The 24,090-nt window shown below is 41.6% G+C and overlaps 1 non-coding gene across 1 annotated transcript; it reads left to right on the top strand.

The window, feature by feature from the left end:
• Positions 1 to 10,784: 10,784 nt before the first annotated feature.
• Positions 10,785 to 10,886, top strand: LOC132533606 (U6 spliceosomal RNA). The gene has a single exon (XR_009545469.1). It is a non-coding gene; the product is annotated as a U6 spliceosomal RNA (small nuclear RNA).
• The last annotated feature ends 13,204 nt before the right edge of the window (positions 10,887 to 24,090 follow it).

Raw genomic sequence — 24,090 nt, 5'->3', positions numbered from 1 at the left:
CTGTGCGGACTCATCTGCGGAGAAGGGCTCCGGGCGGGCGCGGCCGCTGTGCGCGGAGGAGGCGGATTCTCCACTCGCCGCTTCCGCCTGGCTGACCGGCGCGGGCGGCCTCGGCCTCCACCGGTGCCCGTGGCGGGAGGGACGCGGCCGGGGGTCCGCCGGGGAAAGTCCACCTGCGTCGGCGTCCAGGGAGCCCCGGAAGCTACGTGTTCCATAAAATGTCAGAATATACATGTTTGACATGCGAATCTGTCATGTGTGTGTTCATAAGGTGATAATATTTAGTGATATAGTAAGTCAGGGAAATAATGTTTGCCAACAGTACAAATCATAGTGAGATGGCATTTACTAATATACTATCAAGTCCATATGAATTATAGTGAAATACTATTTATTGATGTAATGTCTCAGAAGATATTTAATAATGCGACATGTGAATCGGAATGAAGTAATACTGGGTGTATTTATCTGATACCAGGTGTGCATAATCACACGTACAGGATCACAGAAGTGAGCAAGCAGAGTGGCAGTAGCAGAGAGAGAGCATCGAGCCGGCCGCCGAGGCTCCGTGGTGTCTCCGCACAGGCGCGGCGCGGCGGGAGGAGGCTGTGCGGCGAGTGACGACAGGCGCCCGGAGCCCGGGGTAACCTCGCCCAGGTGCTTTGTGCTACATCAGTGACTGCAAGCTACTATTCTTTCTTTCTTTCTTTCTTTCTTTCTTTCTTTCTTTCTTTCTTTCTTTCTTTCTTTCTTTCTTTCTTTCTTTCTTTCTTTCTTTCTTTCTTTCTTTCTTTCTTTCTTTCTTTCTTTTTGCCTGATCACATCCTAGACAAGAAATATATGTTAGGGTGGGGGAGACAGCGTAACAGTTATGCAAACACACTCCCATGCCCGAAGCTCCAATTTCCCAGCTTCAATCCCTCGGCAGCAGCATGACCCAAAGCTGAGCAGTGCTCTGGTTAAAAAAAGGAGAAGGAGAAGACCGATATTTTACAGTACACATACATGCAGCTGAAACAAGTTCCACGAAATAATATCCGCTAACTGCAATAATACCCTAACTGCAATGCACTCTTGTATTTTCTACTTCAGTTCTAAATGCCGATTATAGAAAATAAGTTGACTTAATAATTTACTGATAAAAACTAGAACCCGTAGTTTGAAGAAAATACAGTATCATCATGGTGTTTTCCATTAAATAGCGTACAAAATCATACACCAAGTAAGCCTGATAATTCATAATCAAAATCAATGTACTGAATCACTACTAGAAATATTTTAAGTTTACCTACATAAATTACTGTGAAAAGTACCAAGAGATAAACTTAGTTTCCCAAGTTGGTCATTCCTGGAGTGTATAACTTCTAACTCAAGTTCTGAACTCTTGCACCTAATGGCCATGACATATTGCGTAATCTGGAAAGTCTTATGTAAGACTTTTAATACAGTAACCCTTTTTACTTATTTTTTAGAACATTTGTTTATTTTGAGAGAAGGAGTAGGAGAGAGAAAGGAAAAAGAGAGGGAGTCAGGCAGTGGAGCACCAGGTTAAGTGAACAGAGTAGGAAGCACAAGGGCCCCACTTCGAGCCACCTGCGGGCGGACGCTTCACAAGTAGTGAAGCAGGTCTGCACGTATCTCTCTTTCTCTCTCTTTCCCTCTCTCTCTCTCTATCTCCCCTCCTCTGTCAATTTCTTTCTGTCCTATCCAATTAAAATGGGAAAATATAGCAGGGGCAGTGGATTCATAGAGAGGGTGCGGAGCCTCAGCGATAACCCTGGAGGCTAATAATGATAATAATAATAATAATAATAATAATAGAAGAGAGGAGACCAGTGCACTGCTCAGCTCTAACATACAATGGTTCAGGGAACTGAACCTCTGACCTCTGGGAATTTGTCAGGCAATTTGGTACTCTAACAGCTTGAGCTATCTCCTCAGTCCCAAAATAGCGCCCGCCCGACCCGCCCCCTTTAAAAGATGCTTTTCCAGATTTGCAGTTTAGTACTAGGATTACTAGGTAAGTACTAGGTAAGCATGTGGTCAGGCACTTGCACTCCCGGGCACATTCACAAAAGAATTAAACGCTGGGACTGAAGCACATTCCAACACCAGTGTCCCTTTAGGAATCATTACCGGAATTGCCTAGTAATGTAAACTGCCTACTGTCCATCAGTAGGCAAATGTATGTCAAAATATGAGGTGTGGGGTGGTTGGTGGCTTGCACAGTTGAGCTCACATGTTACATTGTGCAAGGACCAGGGTTTGGGCCCCCAGTCCTCACCTGCAGGGAGAGCTTTGTGAGTGAAGCTGTATTGCAGGTGTCTGTCTCACCCTATTACCCCTTCCCTCTCGATTTCTGACTGTGTCTATCCAATAAATACATTAAGATTAAATTTTTAAATGTGATATAGACCAGTGACAATACTGTACAACCATATAAAGGAATGAAGTAGGGGGGAAGGGAGAGGAAGGAAATTCTGACACATATACAACATGGATGAGCCTTGAGAACAGTTGGCTAAGTGAAATGAGCCACAGACACAAAAAGACAAATACTATAAAATTTCACTACATGCTGTAGAATAAACAGGCTCCTAGGGACAGAAACTAGAGTATAGGCGCCCCCAGTGGTGCAGCTGGTAGAGCACACAGGTTGCCATGCTCAGGGACCCGAGGTCAAACCTCCAGTCTCTACCTGTAGGTGGGCAACTTCATGAGTGGTGAAGGTGTTGCAGGTGTCTCTCTGTCTCCCTACTTCTCCATCCCCTCTCAATTTCTCTCTGTCCTATCAAGTTAAAATAAAGGGGGAAACAAAAAAAAAGTGGGGGGAGGCCACCAGGAGCATTGTATTCATCATGAGGACACTGAGTCCCAGCATTAACCTGAGTGACAACAGGGGGGGGAAATATAGCTTATCTAGGATTAGAGGAATGTTTATTTAAAGCTTAATCATTTGGATTTTTTTTTCCTCCAGGGTTGTTGCTGGGGCTTAGTGCCAGCACGACAAATCCACAGCCATTTTTTTCCAATTTTATTGGATAGGACAGAGCAAAATTGAGAGAGGAGAGGGAGACAAAGAGGGAGAGAAAGAGAGATACCTACAGACCTGCTTCATGCTCCTGAGTTGGACCCCCTGCAGGTGAGGAGCGGGGCTGGAACCCATATCCTTGCGTGGGTCCTTGTATTTTGTACTATGTTTGCTGAACCAGGTGGGCCACTGGCTGCCCCCTCCCAGAATTTTTTAGAGTCGTAAAAAATTCTGTTAATTCATAGTGGTGATGAACGAACGTACAGCACAATTGTGAATGCCACTGAATTGCACATTTAAAATTGTTAAATCGGGAGCAGACAGTGGTGCCCCTGGGTGAGTGCACATACTACAATGCTGCAGGCATCTCTCTCCCTCTCTAAATTGTTGAGGTGGGGGATAGGGATATAGCTCAGTAGTAAAGTGTATACTTTGTACATATGAGAGCCTGGATTTAATCCTCAGAGTATACTTTACCCTAATATAAACTTTATCCCCTCTCCCAAAGGCAAAATCATGGTGTATCTTACTGTGAATAGAATATAAGGAAAACCAGGTCACATAATTTGGATTTTATTATCTAGCACAAATAACCTATGAAAGTTTTTAAGTGACATAATGACAGTTGCTTTTGAAATTGTATATTTTGGGGCTGGGGAGACAGCATAATGGTTATGCAGAAGACTTTGATGCCTGAGGTTCTGAGTTCCCAAGTTCAACCCCTAGTACCACTGTAAGTCAGACCTGAGCAGTGCTTTGGTGATAAATAAATAAATAAATACTTTTTTTTTTTTTTACTGAAAAATTTTTCTGCTGAAGACAGAAAGAAAAATTGATATTTGAGTTTCCTTCTCTCAGTCTTTCTACTTTCAACTAAATGAGAATATGCTTCTGTTTTGGGGGTGGGGAATGGAGACAATATAAAGTCAAAAGATCAGGGGAGGGGAGGGGATACGGAGGTCTGGTGATGGGAATTGTGGGAGGTTTTACCCCTCTTTTCCTATGGTTTTGTCAGTGTTTCCTTTTTATAAATAAAAAAATGTTTTAAAAATTTAAAAAAATAAAGTCAAAAGAGGAATACTGTCAGAATACTTAATGAAACGATGGGCAGAAAACTCAGAGTGAATAGTGATGGTGTTAGTTATCAGATTGACAGCAGGCATGTTCATCCTTTTCTACGTCCATCCATCTCTACCTCTGTTCAGTCACTCGCTCAGTAATTGTCATGTGTTCTTCCTGAGACCGTTCAGAGACAGTGTTCAAGGCGCACCCGCCCTCTGCTGTTTTCGGGGTGGCAGACAGCGGGGGTAATTGTGTAGAAGAGAAACTGGCACACATGAAACTGTCTTAATCCCTGAATATTCTTTTACAGAAGTTGACCCTGAAATCTCTAGTTTAAAAGCAGAGAACACTTGCAACACCCCAATTGTCAGAGGTTTTGCTTCTCTCTGTTCCCCTCATTCCTGTGTGAGGAAAGAAAAGGACAGTTTTTCAGGACACTGCTGAACCTGTCACCTGTAACTCGCTTATTCTACAGATGCCTCAGTCATCTCCTTCACTTGCTAGAGATGCCCTTTCTCACCTCTCCTCTCCTATTACCACAGCCCTCAGACCTAGTGAATAGCCAGTGGCGGGTGAGAACTTAAGTTTCTCTAGTTTCACTGCACAAGTAAATGTATTTGCTGTTCCCCATACTTTGTAGCCTTTGCATTTCCCCTACATGTGCTAAAACCTACTTCACTTTGAAGAAAAGCTACCAGGTGAAACAGAGCACAGGACAAAGGCAAGCAGCCATTTCTCCTCTCTTTGTTCAAAATTAAGCAGTATTGCTACCAAATACTTTTTGTTCTTTTTTTTTTTTCCCCACCAGGGTTATCCCTGGGGCCCAGTGCTTATGAGAACTTCACTGCTCCTAGAGCCATTTTTGTATAGATGATAAGAGGATGAGAGAGACGGGGAGAGAGGGAGAGATAGAGAGAAGGAGAGACACGTGACGCACTGTGCCACAACTCAGGGAAGCCTCAGGAGGGAAACACCATGCCCCTATCAATTACTGTCTTCCCATCTCTCTTTCTCTCTACCCCCTCCCTCTCTCCCTCCTCCCCTCCCCCCTTTCTCTCTCCCTCTCCCTCCTTTTATCTCTCTCTCTCTCTATATATATATATATATATATATACATATATATTTGACAGAGACAGAGATAAATTGAGAAAGGAGAGGGAGAGATAACTAGAGACATCTGCACTGTGTCACCTACTGGAAGCTTTTCCCCTGCAGATGGGGGACTAGGGGCTTGAACCTGAGACCTTGAACATGGTAATAATGTGTGTTTAGCCAGATGCACCACCATTTAGCTGCTCCAAATACTTTCAATAATGGATAAAATCATTCTGTTTTTTTTTTTTTTTCCTCCAGGGCTATTGCTGGGGCTCAGTGCCTGCACCATGAATCCACTGCTCCTGGAGGCCATTTTACCCCATTTGTTGCCCTTGTTGTTGTAACCTTGTTGTGGTTATTATTGTTATTGTTGATGTCGTTCATTGTTGGATAGGACAGAGAGAAATGGAGAGAGGAGGGGAAGACAGAGAGAGGGGAAGAGAAAGACAGACACCTGCAAACCTGCTTTACCACCTGTGAAGTGACTCCCCTGCAGGTGGGGGGCCGGGGGCCTTATGCTGGTCCTTGTGCTTTGTGCCACGTGCGCTTAAACCACTGCACCACTGCCGACCCCCTAAAATCATTCTTAATAGGTCTCTTCCTTTTCCCCAATGTAATCTTATATCAGAATTTCTGGAAATCAGTGTAACGATATAGCAATCAGGAGTGAAAAAAAATAATAAACCCATATATATCTAGGCCAGGTGGTGTCTCACCCCTCTCTCTCTCTTCTTTCTCTGTGTCTTTCTCCCCCTCTCTCTATCTTCCCCTCCCCGGGCTCCAGGAGCGCAGGCACCAAGCCCCCAGTGATAACCCTGGAGGCAAAATAAGAGGGGTGGGGGTTTGAGCTCACTCAGATAATGCACTTAATTTGTCATGCACAAGACCCAGATTTGAGCCCAGCCTCCACCACACTGAAGGAAGCTTTGGTGCTGTGGTGTTTTCTCTGTGTCTCTGTCTGTCTGTCTGATAATGTTGGTGTGGAGCTATGAAGCCCCAATGAAGATTGGGGGGGAGGTAAACCTTTTAATTCACCAGTTTTACTTTTAATATATAATCAAAATGAAGGGTAAAAATTTATGTCCATGACTGTTTACAAATAGGTGACACAAATAGGTGACCGTAAAAATGCAATGTCATGGACAGTATATATTATAATAGTAAACAAAAAAAATTGAATGCAAAGTTGCATGTACAAGATGTGACTCAATTCTAAAAGGAAAAAAAACACACCAGGGCAGGTTTAAGCCCATCCCGATTATGCTGGGGAAGCTTCTGTGCTCTGTCGCCTCACCTTCTTTGTCTTTGTCTCTGTAAATGAAAAAGTCCATCTGGAGTAAGGAAGCCCTAGAGATGACAAAAAGAAAAGCCACTCAATGAATATATAACAAAAAGTCAGAGTTGCCTCTGTGTAACAGGAATTTTGGTTTTATGTGTTTCTTTAAACATTTTAAATTCAAATTTTGATTATAAATTCAGAATTCTTGCAGTGAGCATGCAAAATCAGGAAATAATGCTAAGAGTTGCTTTAAATTCTTCCTGGTATTAGTTGTGGTACCTTCCCCCGGAACACTGCAGTATCAGATGGGAATCACAAAGGAAGAGCTTTCTTCAGAGCCAGCTATTTCAGCCTGGCCCTAGAAGAGAGATGAGTGCCATGTCTTGATTGTGCCACAATCTTCCCCCTTTTTCCCAGTGGGCGAGCGTCACAAATTGTGAAGCTAAGGGGCCAGGTGGTAATACGCACCTGGTTGAGTGCACATGTTACGTGCACAAGGGCCTGGGTTCATGCCTCTGGTTCTCACCTGCATGGGAAAAGCTTCATGAGTGACAAAGCAGGGCTGCAGGTGTTTCTCTGTCTCTCTCCCTCTTTATTACCCCCTCCCCTCTCAATTTCTCTCCGTCTTTAACCAATAGTAAATTAATAAATAAAAGTTTTTAAATGTTGCAGGTGTGTGTATCTCCCTCCTTCTCACCTTTGATCTCAATTTCTCTCTCTATCCAAAATAAATACATAATAAATAAAATATTTTTAAGGGTTAAGAGGGTTTTTTGAGTTAAAGAGTGTGTTCCAGAAGCTGAGAGCTAGCTCCCTCTGTAGGACGGACATGACTATGCAGGAGCATCTGAGTTTGAGCTCTTATCCAGCACTTGGGAGCACCATGCAAAGGGAAAGCTTCACCAGTGAGGGAGCAGTGCTGTGGTGTCTGTCCTTCTCTCCCTGTCTCTGCCTTTGTCTGTCTGTCTGTCTGTCTATCCATATCTATATCTGGTTACTGGGGAAGTGTATAGGTACAGAACCCCTATAAAAATCCTGGTGGCAGACAGAGGAAGAGGGTATGAACACTTCTTGTTCCATTTTCCTACATAAAAATTATGATGAATTGAGCAGTCCCTGGCAAAATTGCCAAATCTTTACTCCTTTTATTAACATCTTTTCTTTAACAATCACATCCTTCACCTCCTTTAGATAATCAAGATCTTCATTTTCTGTTATATTTTAATACTTATGAACATTAAACTGTCTTCTAATTTATTTGCATTTTAAGCTCCTATCTTTAATTTTAGAATAACTTTGATTTAAATTCAGAGATTCTGAAATAATCCTATGGGTTTTGTCAGTGTTTCCTTTTTATAAATATATTTTTTTAATTCTGAAATAAGAGTAATCAGGATATACATATATATATATATATATTATGAAATAAAAAGTCGAGAGCACTGCTCAGGTTTGGCGTATGGTGGTGTCACATTTTGAACCTGGGATCTTCCAGTCTCAGACGTGAGTGTTTGATGTGGTGTGGGTGCACTCTCTCCTCAGGACCAGTGCTTTACTTCTTTTATTTCTGCCCCTCACCTCCACATACATATGCCATTATAAAAAGCTAGTCTCAGTAGCAGTGAATAGAAGCCTGTTCTCCCACAAGAACTTGGAAAGCAAACTCTCTCACAATTCGGAAATGAAATTTTTTTTTATTTTATTTTGATTTCAATAGGTGCATTTAACTGTTGAAATATTCTTCTTGTGTAATTTTGAACTTTGGACCCAATTAATTGATGGTTTCCATTTTGCTTTTCAAAGGGGGCCAGGAGGTGGCACACCCCACTAAAAGTACATAGTACTAAGTGCAAGGACCTGCCCAACAATCCAGGATTGAGCCTCTGCTCACCACCCTGTTCACCACCACAAGCGGTGAAGCAGGTATGCAGGTGTCTTCCCCTCCCCCCCTGTCGTCCCCTCCCTTCTCAATCTCTGTTCTGTCAAATAAAAATGGGAAAAAATGGCCCCCAGGAGAGGTGGATTTATAGTGTCAGCGCCGGCACTGAGCCACAGAGATAAACTTGGATGCAACAAACAAACAAAAACAAAAGTGGCATTACCTTATGATCCAGCGATACTAACTTCTAGGCGTTTATCCAAAAGTCATGCAATTACTAATTAGAAGGAGCATATTGCATTACTCTGTTCATAGCTGAGTTATTCCCAGTAGCCAAAATGCCCATCCAGAGATGACTGGCTAGGAGCTGCTTGGTGGAGCACCCAGTTAAGTGCACTTAGTACTAAGCACAAGGACCTGTATAAGGATCTGGATTCTCCACCCTTCTTTCTTCGTCTGTATCCCCCTCCCCTCTCAGTTTCTCTCTGCCCTATCAAATAAAATGGAAAAAAAAAAGGCTGCTAGGAGCAGTGGATTCATAGTGCCGGAACTAAGCCCCAGTGATAACCCTGGAGGAAAGGGAGGGGGGAGAAAGAGAGATATGACTGGCTAGAGACGTTATGGGATATATGTCTCATGGAATACTACTCTACAATAAAAATGACGGCATTGTGTCCTTTGGGACAAAATGGATGGAACTGAAGGTGAAATAAGTCTTGAAAGACAACTACCAGATGGTTTCTCTCATGTATAATCTAGAGAACTGATACACATGAATTTGTAAAAACAAACAGAAACCCCGAAGCAAACAGTTTCTGAGACTTTGGGATAACTATGGCAGCTACCTGCTATCTTTGGGGGGGGGTGGGTGAGGTCACAGAACTTGGTGGTGGGTGAGGTATGGAACTATATATTTTAATATTACAATCTTGTAACCCCAATTCAAAAATTTAAAAAGTAAACTGACACATGTAGCTAGAAAGCACACGAGATATCCTATAAATGCAAGTAAAGTAGAAATATTAAAGTTTTGGGGCCAGGCGGTGGTGCACCTGGTTAAGTGCTCACATTACAATGCACAAGGACCCAGGTTCAAGCCCCTGGTCCCCACCTGCAAGGGAAAAGTTTCACGAGTGGTGAAGCAGGGCTGTAGGTGTCTCTCTGTCTCTCTCTTCTCTATCTCCCCCTTCCCTCTCACTTTCTCTCTGTCTCTATCCAATAATAAGTAAAATTTAAAAATAAAAAAGAAATATTGAAGTTTTAATTTGAACTGTTGATTTAATTTATGTACTGATTATATTAACTTTCTTTATTATTATTATTATTATTTGCCCCTAGGGTTAACGCTGGGGCTCGGTGCTGGCACTGTGAACCCACTGCTCCTGGAGGCCATTTTTTTCCATTTTTATTGGATAGCATTGAAAGAAATTGAGAGGGGAAGGGAAGACAGAGAGGCATGAAGCATCGCCCTGCAAATTGGGAGTCGAGGGTCCGAACTCGGATCCTTGTGCTTAGTACTCTGTGCGCTTAACCAGGTGCACTACCACCCGGGCCCCAGGTTTTATTTGTTTAAGGACTGTGCGTACAGTCTTCCAAAGGGGCTGCACCAGTTTGCATTCCCACCAGCAGTGAAGCAGAGTTGCCCTTTCTCCACAACCTCTTTTGTTGAGCTGTGCTAGTTCTTTTGTTTTCTTCTTCTTTTTTTCTTAGAACTGTGGAAGTTTCTGAGTGCGTCTATTTCTTTTTTTAATTTTTATTTATAAAAAGGAAACTCTGACAAAAAACAGAGAAGAACAGGGGTACAGCTCCACACAGTTCCAACCGCCAGAGCTCTGTACCCCCTCCCCTCCCCTGACAGCTTCCCTATTCTTTATCTCTCTGGGAGTATGGACCCAGGGTGATTGTGGGATGCAGAAGGTGGAAGGTCTGGCTTCTGTAATTGCTTCCCCGCTGGACATGGGCGTTGACAGGTGGATTCATACTCCCAGCCTATCTCTCTTTCCCTAGTGGCGGGGGGGAGGGGTTTCTGGGGAAGCAGGGCTCCAGGACACATTGATGAGGTTGTCTGCCTAAGGAAGACCGGTTGGCATCATGCTAGCATCTAGAACCTGGTGAATGAAAAAAGCTAACATATAGAGCCAAACAAATTGTTGACTAATCATGAACCTAAAGGCTGGACTAGTTCAGATGAAGAGTTGGGGTATCTCCGTTTTGTAGATAGTTAGTAGGCCTATTTTATCTATATTCCAAAGAGGCCATGACTATACTTGTTTTTTTTCCCCATGGACAGGACCCAAGTTATTGTCTGGGGAGATGATGTCATGGCTGGAAAAAGGACCAGAAAGCTGGATCAGAGAATAGAGTAGCTCCCAAATATGAGAAAGGTGTATAGAAATTGTTGACTATAAACCCCATCAATTTGATCTGATCTGTGGCCCGTATTCAGCAGCACATAGACTAAAATTGAAATGATATAGAGAAGATTAGCATGGCCCCTGTGCCAGTTCTTTATAGATGTTTGATAGCAGTCACTTGTTGAATATGTGGTGTGCAAATATTTTCTCCCATTTACTGGGTTGCCTGATTATCATTGTGTGGTTGCATTCAATATATTGCGGCTTTTTAGTGATGTAGTCTCATTTATTTACTCTTTTTTCATTCATCTATTTATTTATTATTACTTTTATTTACTTATTGGATAGAGATAGCCAGAAATTGAGATGAGTGGGAGATAAAGAAGGAGGGAGACAGAGAGACATCTGTAGCCCTGCTTCTCCACTTGTGAAGCTTTCCTTCTGCACATGGGGCCAGGGGCTCACATCCAGGTATAGCGACATGTATGCTCAACCAGGTGTGTCACCACCCGCCCCCTCCTTCCATTTTTTTTAAATTTCTTTATTGGAGAATTAACGTTTTACATTCTACAGTAAATAAAATAGTTTGTACAGGCATAACATTCCCCAGTTTCCCATATAACAATACAACCCCCACTAGGTCCTTTATCATCCTTCATGGACCTGTATTCTCCCCACCCTCCCACCCCCACCCCAGAGTCTTTTACTTTGGTGCAATATGCCAATTCCAGTTCAGGTTCTACTTGTGTTTTCTCTTCTGATCTTGTTTTTCAACTTCTGCCTGAGAGTGAGATCATTCCATATTTATCCTTCTGTTTCTGACTTATTTCACTTAACATGAATTTTTCAAGGTCTATCCAAGATTGGCTGAAAACAGTGAAGTCACCATTTTTTACAGCTGAGTAGTATTCCATTGTGTATATATACCACAACTTGCTCAGCCACTCATCTGTTGTTGGACACCTGGGTTGCTTCCAGGTTTTGGCTATTACAAATTGTGCTGCCAAGAACATATGTGTATACAGATCTTTTTGGATGGATGTGTTGGGTTCCTTAGGATATATCCCCAGGAGAGGAATTGCAGGATCATAGGGTAGGTCCATTTCTAGCCTTCTGAGAGTTCTCCAGACTGTTCTCCACAGAGGTTGGACCAATTGACATTCCCACCAGCAGTGCAGGAGGGTTCCTTTGACCCCACACCCTCTCCAGAATTTGCTGCTGCTGCCTTTTCTGATGTATGACATTCTCACAGGAATGAAGTGATATCTCATTGTTGTCTTTATTTGCATTTCTCTGACAATCAGAAACTTGGAGCATTTTTTCATGTGTTTCTCAGCCTTTTGGATCTCTTCTGTGGTGAATATTCTGTCCAAGTCTTCCCCCCATTTTGGATGGGGTTATTTGTTGTCTTGTTGTTGAGTTTGGCAAACTCTTTATATATGTTGGTTATTATCCTCTTGTCTGATATATGGCATGTGAAGATCTTCTCCCATTCTGTGAGGGGTCTCTTGGTTTGGGTAGTGGTTTCTTTTGCTGTACAGAAGGTTTTGAATTTGATGTAGTCCCATAGGTTTATACTTGCCTTAGTCTTCTTCGTAATTGGATTCGTTTCATTGAAGATGTCTTTAAAATTTATGTGAAAAAGAGTTCTGCCAATATTTTCCTCTAAATATCTGATGGTTTCTGGTCTAACATCCAAGTCCTTGATCCACTTGGAATTTACTTTTGTATTTGGTGAAATACAGTGGTTCAGTTTCATTCTTCTGCATGTTTCAACCCATTGTTTCCAACACCATTTGTTGAAGAGACTCTGCTTTCCCCATGTAATAGTCTGGGCCCCTTTGTCAAAGATTAGATGTCCATAGGTGTGGGGGCTCACTTCTGGGCTCTCAATTCTATTCCACTGGTCAGTGTGTCTATTCATGTTCCAGTACCAAGCAGTTTTGATGACAACGGCCCTATAATACAATTTGAGATCTGGGAGTGTGATGCCTCCGGTTCTGTTCTTTTTTCTCAAGATTGTTTTGGCAATTCTAGGTCTTTTCTGGTTCCAGATAAACATTTGTAGCATTTGTTCTATTCTCCTAAAAAATGTGCTTAGGATCTTGATGGGGATAGCATTAAATTTAGATGGCTCTGGGTAGTATATTCATTTTGATGATGTTAATTCTTCCAACCCATGAACATGGAATATCTTTCCACTTCTTTCTGTCTTTTTCAATTTCTTTGAGTAGTGATTCATAATTTTCAGTATACAAGTCTTTCACTTCTTTGGTTAGCTTTACTCCTAGATATTTTATTGTTTTGTTGCTATAGTAAAAGGAATTGATTTCTGGATTTCAGTTTCTTCTAACTTAGTGTTTGCATAGAGGAATGCCACTGACTTTTGAATGTTAATTTTATAGCCTGATACCTTACTGTATTGCCTGATGATTTCCAAAAGCTTCTTGCTGGATTCCTTAGGTTTTTCCATGTATACTATCATGTCATCTGCAAATAAGGAGAGTTTGACTTCTTCTCTTCCAATCTGTATGCTTTTAATTCCTTGCTCCTGCCTGATTGCTATGGCAAGAGCTTCCAACACTATGTTGAATAGTAATGGTGATAGTGGGCAGCCGTGTCTAGTACCTGATCTGAGGGGAAATGCTTCCAGTTTTTCACCATTGAGTATGATGTTGGCTGTAGGTTTGCTATATATAGACTCCACTATCTTCAGGAATTTTCCATCTATTCCCATTTTTAGTAGTGTTTTGATCATAAAGGGATGTTGTATTTTGTCAAAGGCTTTCTCTGCATCTATTGATATGACCATGTGTTTTTTGGTCTTGCTTTTGTTTATGTGGTGGATCACATTGATTGATTTACGTGTATTAAACTAACCTTGCATGCCTGGGATAAACCCCACTTGGTCATGATGAACAATCTTTTTGATATACTGCTGTATCCGGTTGGCTAGAATTTTGTTCAGTATTTTAGCATCTATGTTAATCAGAGATATTGGTCTGTAGTTTTCTTTTTTGGTTGTGTCCCTGTCTGCTTTTGGTATCAGAGTGATGTTGGCTTTAGCTTGGTGGCATATAGTTGTTCATAGAAGCCTCGCATGATATGTTGAATTTCTGCAGTGTCTGTTGTGATAACTCCTTTTTCATTTAGTATCCGATTTATTTGGGTCTTCTCCCTTTTTTGTTTTGTGAGTCTGGCTAAAGGTTTGTCGATTTTGTTCACTCTTTCGAAGAACCAATATTTACTTTCATTGATCTTTTGTTTGGTTTTCCTATTCTCAATGTTATTTATTTCTGCCCTAACTTTAGTGATTTCTGTCCTTCTGGTTGCTTTAGGGTTCCTTTGTTCTTCTTCTTCTAAGTCTTTAAGATGTGCAGTCAGGCTGTTTATTTGTGCTTTTTCTTGTTTTCTAATGTGTTTGTCTTGTTGAGTTAGGTGGGTTTCCTGTAGACAGCATATTGTTGGGTTGTATTTTCTGATCCATCTTCCTACTCTGTGTCTTTAAATAGGTGAATTCAGGCCATTGACATTTATTGATATCAAAGATTGAAGATATTTTAACGCCATTCTTGTAGAGTTTTAGAGTGTTTTGATATATGTCCTATTTGTGGTGGTCTGGTTGTTTATAGGAGACCTTTCAGAACTTCTTTCAATGCAGGCTTGGTGATGGTTGATTCCTTCAACTGTTGCTTGTCTGAGAAGGTTTTGATGCCTCCATCTAGTCTGAATGACAGTCTAGCAGGATATAGTATTCTTGGTTGAAAGCCTTTCTCATTGAGCACTCGATAACAATCTTTTTGATATACTGCTGTATCCGGTTGGCTAGAATTTTGTTCAATATTTTAGCATCTATGTTCATCAGAGATGTTGGTCTGTAGTTTTCTTTTTTGGTTGTCTTGCCATTCTCTTCTGGCCTGTAGTGTTTGTGTGGAGAAGACTGCTGCTAATCTTATGGGTTTTCCTTTGTAGGTGACTCTTTGTTTTTCTCTTGCAGCCTTCAGGATCCTTTCTTTATCCTTATTCCATTCCATTCTAAGAATGATATGTCTTGGTGTCTTTAGGTCTGGGTTAATTCTGTTTGGGACCCTCTGGGCTTCTTGAATCTTTATGTCTTTGATGTTGTCTAGAACAGAGAAGTTTTCAGCTATTATGGCCTGGAGAATGCTTTCTTCCTCTCCTTCTCTTTCTTCCTCTGGTAAGCCAATAATGCGTATTTTGTTTCTTTTGAAGTCATCCCATAGGACTCTGTTGTTGTTTTCAGCATCTCTTAATCTCTTTTTGAGATCTATTACTTCTTTTTTAGTTGTCTCTAATTCTCCTCGATCTTGCTAATTCTGTCTTCAGCCTCATTGATTCTGTTCTCTCTGCCTTCTACTGTTTTCTGGAGTTCATCTATCTTGTTGCCCTGCTCTGATACTGTTTCAGCTAGTTGCATTCTTAGCTCAGCGATTTCAGCTTTCCGCTCTCTAATAACCATGAGATAATTAGTATTTTCTTCCATAGTCTCATTTGTTGTTCCTGTATTTCTGATTACAATTTTTTCAAATTCTTTACTCACTCCTGTGATTATTTTCTTAGCTAATGTTTGGATGTTGAACTCGTTGTTTTGTGCTTCACCCTCTGGGGGACTTTTAGCTGGACTCTTGTCCTAGTTCGTTTCTCCAATATTTCTTCTTGTTGTTTTAACCATTTTATATATTATGTTATGAGTTCCCTTTATCAGTACTTTTCAAATTACTGATCACTATTGCCTGGATTGACTTATGTTTAAGTAAGTTAATTAAAGGGTTCACAGTGGTGGAAGTTAACAGTTGTTTCACTAGTATTTTAATCCCTGAGTTGGAGCTCAGTGGTTTAAAAGCCTCTCTCTTTTTTTTTTTCTTCCCTGTAGGCTATGGGAGCCTGAGGGCTTTTAAACTATCAATAGGCTTCTTAGCTTAATCACTGACTCCTGACCAAGAGATAAAGCAGGGTGTGGCAGAGGTAATCCATTGGTTATGCAAAGAGACTTTCACAGCCCCACAGTTATGCCACCGAGGTATAGGTCTTCTCCTGAGTTTCCTGGTTAGATCTTTGTCCCCTAGTGTCCCTCCCTGTCGCTGCTCCAGATTCTGAGGGCAGTAGCAATGGAGACTCAGAGTTGCACTTGAGAGTGGGGAGTCCTCTCCTCCCTTCAGCTGTCCCCTTGTTGGTGGAGCAGACTGGAGGTGGTGTCTCAACTGATAAACTGCTGGACTGTTAGCAGTCACTTAATCTCTCCCTACGCTCCTCTCTGTCACCAGCCACACGTGTTTGTACTCACTGGTGATTTAGTGGATTCCTGTGGTCATTCTAGTCCTGTTTTGTTTCCTTTGGTATTCCTAGTTGATCCGGGAGAGGAGAGGAGAGGGGAGGGGAGGGGAGGGGAGGGGAGGGGAGGGGAGGGGAGGGGAGGGGAGGGGAGGGGAGGGAAAGAGATCTGCTGCTGCTTGTAGCTCCGCCTCTGGAACTCTCCTCCCTCCTTCCATTTTTTTATGCCCATAGGATTGAGTCTCCAAATATATCTTTGATGTGAAGATCTTGCAGTGCGAAGCAAAACTCTTGATATCTTCACCCTCAGCCATATTTGTATCTTGTTAAATGGCACCTCTACTCATAAACTGCATAGACAAAAGGAAGAAAAAGGTAGTGCAGGAAGGAGGAAGAGAGGAAAGATTTTTACAGGTCCATCCCTAAACAGCGGGGCAGGACTTGGTAGCTGGTGCTAAGGGGAAAGTCTGGATTGCATTGTCCTGGGACCACTTCAGTGGCAACTGTCATTCAACTTGACAGAGAAGGAAAAAGAATTTTGCCACTAGCCAAATATAGCAAATCTTTCTGTTTTGTTGTGTTTTTTTTTTTTTTTTTTTTTGGTCTGGGGCTTAAGTGCTCAAGACAGATGGCTTCAGAAAGAAAAATAAAGTGGGGGTAGAGAGAGGAGGGAAAGGGAACCACAGCACCAAAATTTCCTTCAAAATAGTGGGGGTCTGGCTTGAATCTGGGCAGCATACATGGCAAGGCATCTTAGCAATTATTTTTATTGCCACCAAGGTTATCCCAGGGGCTTGATGCCTCCACAATAAACCCACTGCTTTCCATGGCCATCCCTTCCTTTCCTTTCTTTTCCTTTCCTTCCTTTTCACTTTGATAGGATTGAGAGAAATTGAGAAGAGAATGGGAGAGGAGAAAAACAGACAGACACCTGCAGCACTGCTTTACCACTCCTGAAGCTTCCCCTTGTGTTAAGCAGAGTCAGGTGGGGATCAAGGGTTTCAACCCAGGTACTTGCACATGGCAGTGCGTGTATTCAACCAGGTTCATCACCACCCCACCATCTAGACTCATTTGAGCAATTCTTATCATTTGTGCCCATATCTTCAGAGCATTTCCTGAACCCAAACACTTTTCCAGTCTCCTCCATTATGCTCTGTTAGTCACTCTGCACACACTCTTGCCCTGCCTTAGTGCAGTTTTCATTCACAGGAATGAGTCATTTTAGAATATAATCCAGTAACTTCACTCCTTTGCTCAAAGTCCCCCAGTGACTTCCCACCATATTTAAAAGAACAGTCTAGAGCTCCACTTAGTCCCTGGTGATTCTTTATTTTATTTTATTTTTTTCAAAAAAAAAAAAGTACAATCTTTATTTATTGGATAGAAATAGGCAGAAATTGAGAGGGAAGGAGGAGATAGAGAGTCACCTGCAGCCCTGCTTCACAACTCACAAAGCTTTCCCCCTGCAGGTGGCGGCCAGGGGCTCGAACCTGGGTCCTTTTGCACTGTAACGTTTTGCTCAACCAGGTGTGCCACCACTCACCACCACCACCACCACCACCACCACCCCCCGGTGATTTTTTAAACCCTATCTCTGACTGTACTCTGGTGTGTTGAGTCTGTTCCACACACTCTGGTCTCCTTATTTGCTTCAGACTTGACCAGCAAACACACTTCCATCTGAAGGCTGCTGAATTCAACCAGAATGGTGTTTCTTTAGATATTCTCATTTCTCGTTTCACCTCACTCACTTAAAGAACACCACCTCAGAAGGTTCTTCTCTGACCTCCCTCACAAGGACCCCAGTGCCTGCTACTACCTTGCGTCAGTTTCTGACCCTTTACTCAGTTTGCTTTTTCCTTCCTGACGCTCACCACTGTCTACCTCCAGATCATTAACTTATCTGTTTGTTCATTGTCTTTTGTCCCCGAGCAAACTATGAAGTCCATGGGACTTTATTTACTTGAGTCTTTTTTTTTTTTTTTTTTGCTCATAGCTGTGTATCTAGTGTCTAGAGTAATACCTGGCATACACAAAAATTAACTGATGACTGGGAGTCGGGCAGTAGAAGGATCCCAGTTCGAGCCCCCGGCTCCCCACCTGCAGGGGCGTCACTTCATAGGCGGTGAAGCAGGTCTGCAGGTGTCTGTCTTTCTCTCCCCCTCTCTGTCTTCCCCTCCTCTCTCCATTTCTGTCTGTCCTATCCAACAAGGACATCAATAATAACTACAGCAATAAAAATAACAAGGGCAACAAAAGGAAATAAATAAATATTTAAAAAATTAATTGATGACTAAAATGGTGACTTCCCAGATTAAAAAAATACCATCATTGTTCTTGACTTCTGACACCCACATGCCTGGAGTCCATTCTCCCTGAGCACAAAGGAGGAAAGATGAAGTGGTGAGAAGCTCTAGAGTCTAGATATTTGAGAATCCAGGCACACATGGGAAAAAATTGAGGATAGAAATCCTCCCTGGCGTTGTATATCCCCGGGGCCTTTTATTTCCCATCTCACTCATTTGACCCAAGACTAAAAGTAGTCCCTCTTTTCCTTCCTCTGAAACTGGCCCCTCCAGGGAAAAGTAACCCCAGTTCTTCAGTTCTTAACTATCTTAAGCTGTGCCAGGAAACTAGACGACAGAAAACAAGACTGGCAAGATCAGGCTACATGGGGGGAGGGAGGGGTGACAGCAGTACTGTGCTGTCACTCCCTCTGCATGAAAACAGTCAGCCCCCCAAATTAAAATAAAGTAAATAAAAATAAATAAATCTAGGACCTACAAAAGATTATGTAGTGTAGAAGCCAAGAGTATAGTCTGTGAAATGAGACAGTCTTGAATACAATTCCACTACTGTTTGATTTTTTTTTAAATTAATAGTTTGTTTATTCATTTTGGATAGAGAGAGAAATTGAGGGGGACATGGAGATGAAGGAAAGAGACACCCGCAGCACTGTTTCACCACTTGTGAAGCTTACCCCTGCGTATGGGGACTGGAAGCTTGAACCCAGGTTCTTATTACAAAATAGTTATAATTCAAACTGTGTTTGATAATTAAATATTATATGTTTAGAATGATTAGTACAGTATATGTACATGGTACAAACTGAGCCGTAAAGAGTGGATGGTTTGGGGGCTGGGTGGTGACACACCTGGGTAAGCACACACACTACAGTGCAAGCCACCTGCAGGGGGAAAGCTTCACAAGTGGTGAAGCAGGGCTACAGGTATTTCTGTCTCTCTCCCTCTCTATCTCCTCTTCCTTCTCAGTTTCTCTCTGTCTCTATTCAATAATAAACAAAATATTTTTAAAGTAGATGGTATTATTATTGTATTATTACTATTTACCAGAGTACCGTTCAGTTCTAACTTATGGTGGTGCTGGACCTTGAATCTGAGACCTCTGGGACCTCGAGCATGAATGTCTGTTCATAAACCTTTGTTCGGTTTCCGTGGCTCTTATTATTATTAAAGTAGCTCAGGCAGAGGAGAACTTATTTTTTGCCTCCAGGATTATTGCGGGGGCTCAGTGCCTGCACTACAAATCTACTGCTCCTGGAGGCCATCTTTTTTTCCATTGTTGCTTTTGTTGTTGGATAGGACAGAGAGGAGGGGAAGACGGAGAGGAGGAGAAAAAGATAGATGCCTGCAGGCCTGCTTCACAGCTTGTGAAGCAACCCCCCTCCCCGCAGGTGGGGAGCCGGGGACTTGAACTGGGATCCTTGAGCCAGTCCTTGGGCTTCACACTATGTGTGCTTAACCCAGTGCACTACCACCCAGCCTCCGAGAAAAACCTTTGACACTAGTGGCATCTATAATTTCATAGGGCTGGGGAGACATCATAATGGTTATGTGAAAAGACTTTAATACCTAAATCACCACCATAAACCAGTGTTGAACAGTGTTCTGGTTTTAAAGAAATAAATTATATAATATATATATACACATATATATTTTAACAAAACTAACTGGTTTACAGAACTATTACTGTTTTATATTTGATGTCAACTATGATACAGGGTAGTGTTGGTTACACAGCATTTAATATAATCCAAGTTCATTTTGTTTCATATGATTAAAACAAAATCCCCCAGACATATAATAGACAACAGTGCAGTTTTTTGTATTAAGCTCATGTTTTGGAGTTGGGTCTGAATTTGAATCCTGATTCTATCACTGACTTGTTGTGTGTCTGACTCAGAGTAAGTTCTTGGACCCCAGTTTCTTATCAAATAGTCACAACATCATAGTGTTCTTCATAAATGGGGCACCAGTTTACTGTTCCTGCAATACAGGGATGTGGTAAGAATTGGAGGAGCCATAGCTAGGGAAACAAATTGGGAGCAGATTGCAAAGAGCACTACATGCTACAAGTTGGACATGAATGTGATTCAGTTAAAGCCACTGGTTTTTCTAAGACACTTAACTCATATAATCAAATCTTTCTTTATGAAAGATGATTCTAATGGCCGCATTGGAGTAAAGCTCTGGGTTGCAGAGGAGTTGTGGAAAAGGTTGGGGATGAGATAGTTCCACTAGAGCAATATTAAAATAATGAGCAGACTTTGATGTGGCCCTAACCATTTAACTATAGAGTAGATTTAAATAATTGATTGATGAACTGTATTATTATATTGTTTATATGAGTGTTTTTCTCCCTGTGGTAAGTAGTAAAATAGATAGCTTTTCACATTCAAAAACTTAAGAGTAGAGGAAGCATACAATTTAACATGGTCGTGAGAAAGCCTGTTGAAATTGGGATTCACTTGAGAAAGTATAAGTAACTGGAAAAGAGTGAACTTGACTTAGAAGAAAGGATTCTCAACAAATGCTATAATGGAGAGGAATTTTAACTTGTTTTGCTGGGCATGTGATGATTTCGTACGCTCAATCAATTCTCACATTCCAAATCACTAGTACTGTCTGTCCTCTAAGATAGTTTTTATCTTATCAAAGCATCTCAGCCACTTCTATGGCTCAAATATAACTCTCTATACAGCAGACACTTAAATCTTTGCCAATATGCACAAAGACATCATCTTCCTAATTTATAGAGATACTTCTTTAAGAATACTTATCTCTTAGCTTTCAGTCTCAAAGGAATAAGTATTTTCTAAAAGGAGTAGATTTAAATTCTAGCACTGTCATTTATTGAATCTGAGATCTTAGAAATTTTACTTAATCTCTCTTGAGTCACACCTCTTTTCATAGAATGAAAATTAAATGGAATTAAATAAAAATCCACCACAGCACTGGTTCGTACTAGAGTTCAGTACTTGTATCTGTGTACTTGGCATTGCTTCTAAACTTGTATGGGTGGGCACTGACTAGCCAGCTTTTCCCTCTACAGAATCATATGCATTTGTGTTCCCAGTAAGCATTCTAGACAATAATAAAGGATGCCTACCTTGGTGTGGATGTGGGGGGAGAGTCTTATCAAACTTCATACCTATTTGTTTATATTTATCAACAGACCCCATTCATATACTTGAAAAGAACAGTGTGGTTGTACACATCGAGTATATATATACCTCCATACACATGAATAACAAATTACATTTTTCCTTTTTGTAGTCTCTTCATGTTTGCTTTCTTTATATGAGGCTATGTCATAGATACAGTTCAGTTTAAAGCTTTATTTTAGTTAGTTGAAAATCCATTCAATGTATCCCTCTTTTTGATAACGCTTTCCCCCTTTTTTAAACTGCTACCATGGCTAGTACTTGGGCTCAGTGCCAGCACTATGAATCCACCTCTCCTGGCAAACATTTTTTCCTTTTTCTTTATTTCTTTATTTTATCTTATTATTTTTTAATTTTATTTATAAAAAGGAAACAATGACAAAACCATAGGATAAGAGGGGTACAACTCCACGTAGTTCCCACCACCAGAACCCCGTATCCCAGGAGTGGTGGATTCATAGTGCTGGCACCGAGCCCAAGTACTAGCCTTGGTAGCAATTTAAAAAGGGGGGGAAAGCGTTATCAAAAAGGGGTACAGAAGGTGGAAGGACTGAACACGGGTGTTGACAGGTCGGTCCATACTCCCAGTCTGCCTCTCTCTTCCCTAGTGGGGTGAGTTTCTGGGAAATCTGAGCTCCAGGACACGTTGGTGGGGTTGTCTGTCCAGGGAAGTCTGGTTGGCATCATACTGGAACCTGGTGGCTGAAAAGAGAGTTAACATATAAAGCCAAACAAATTGCTGACTAATCATGAACCTAAAGGCTGAAATAGTGCAGATGAAGAGTGGGGGGGGGGTGTCTCCATTTTGTAGATAGCTAGTAGGCCTATTTTAGTTATATTCCAAAGGGCCTATTTCAGTTATATTCCCTGAGCCTGACATCTGATATGCAGGTGGACCCAAGTTATTGTCTGGGGAGATGATGTCATGGCTACAAAAAGGAACAGAAAGCTGTATCAGGGAAGAGAGTAGCTCCCAAATATGGGAACCACTATATTTCACCAAATAAAAAAGTAAATTCCAAGTGGATCAAGGACTTGGATGTTAGACCACAAACTATCAGATACTTAGAGGAAAATATTGGCAGAACTCTTTTCCACATAAATTTTAAAGACATCTTCAATGAAATGAATCCAATTACAAAGAAGACTAAGGCAAGTATAAACCTATGGGACTACATCAAATTCAAAACCTTCTGCATAGCAAAGGAAACCACCACACAAACCAAGAGACCCCTCACAGAATGGGAGAAGATCTTTACATGCCATACATCAGACAAGAGGATAATAACCAGAATATATAAAGAGCTTGTCAAACTCAACAAGAAGAAAACAAATAGCCCCATCCAAAAATGGGGGGGAGGACATGGACAGAATATTCACCACAGAAGAGATCCAAAAGGCTGAGAAACACATGAAATAATGCTCCAAGTCTCTGATTGTCAGAGAAATGCAAATAAAGACAACAATGAAATACCACTTCACTCCTGTGAGAATGTCATACATCAGAAAAGGCAGAAGCAGCAAATGCTGGAGAGGGTGTGGGGTCAAAGGAACCCACCCTCCTGCACTGCTGGTGGGAATGTCAATTGGTCCAGCCTCTGTGGAGAACAGTCTGGAGAACTCTCAGAAGGCTAGAAATGGACCTATCCTATGATCCTGCAATTCCTCTCCTGGGACTATATCCTAAGGAACTCAACACACCCATCCAAGAAGATCTGTGTACACATATGTTCTTAGCAGCACAATTTGTAATAGCCAAAACCTGGAAGCAACCCAGGTGTCCAACAACAGATGAGTGGCTGAGCAAGTTGTGGTATATATAGACAACGGAATACTACTCAGCTATAAAAAATGGTGACTTCACCGTTTTCAGCCGATCTTGGATGGACCTTGAAAAAAACATGTTGAGTGAAATAAGTCAGAAACAGAAGGATGAATATGGGATGATCTCACTCTCAGGCAGAAGTTGAAAAACAAGATCAGAAGAGAAAACACAAGTAGAACCTGAACTGGAATTGGCGTATTGCACCAAAGTAAGAGTCTGGGGTGGGGGGGGGGAGAAGACAGGTCCAAAAAGGATGACAGAGGACCTAGTCGGGGTTGTATTGTTATATGGAAAACTGGGAAATGTTATACCTGTGCAAACTATTTTATTTACTGTTGAATGTAAAACATTAATTCCCCAATAAAGAAATTAAAAAAAAAGAAATCTAGTCATTAAAATCTCATTTCATTTATTTGTAATTTGACCTATTAAATTTTTCTTGGTTCTTCTATTAGAATGTTGGTACCCAACAGAAAAGTTATATCATTTTTAAAATATTAAAATTCTTCTATATTACAGTTTCTCCCAAATACCACTCACTTCCTGGAGGTCAGGCGGTGGCTCACCCTGTTGAGCAAAGGCCTGGATTCAGAACCCTAGTCTCAAGGGGGAAGCTTCGTGAGTGGTGAGAAGTGCTGCAGGTTCCTTTCCCTTCCCCCACTTCCCTCTTCTTTTTTTTTTTTTTGCTTCCAGGGTTATCGCTGGAGCTCGGTGCCCACACTACGAATCCACTGCTCCTTGAGGCTGTTTTTTTCCATTTTGTTGCCCCTTGTTGTGGTTGTTATTGTTGTTGGTTAGGACGGAGA

Source organism: Erinaceus europaeus, chromosome 16, assembly GCF_950295315.1.
Source record: "Erinaceus europaeus chromosome 16, mEriEur2.1, whole genome shotgun sequence".
NCBI classification, from domain to species: Eukaryota; Metazoa; Chordata; class Mammalia; order Eulipotyphla; family Erinaceidae; genus Erinaceus; species Erinaceus europaeus.
Note: the sequence above shows the minus strand (reverse complement) of the source record. Positions and strands in the feature narration are given on the sequence as shown.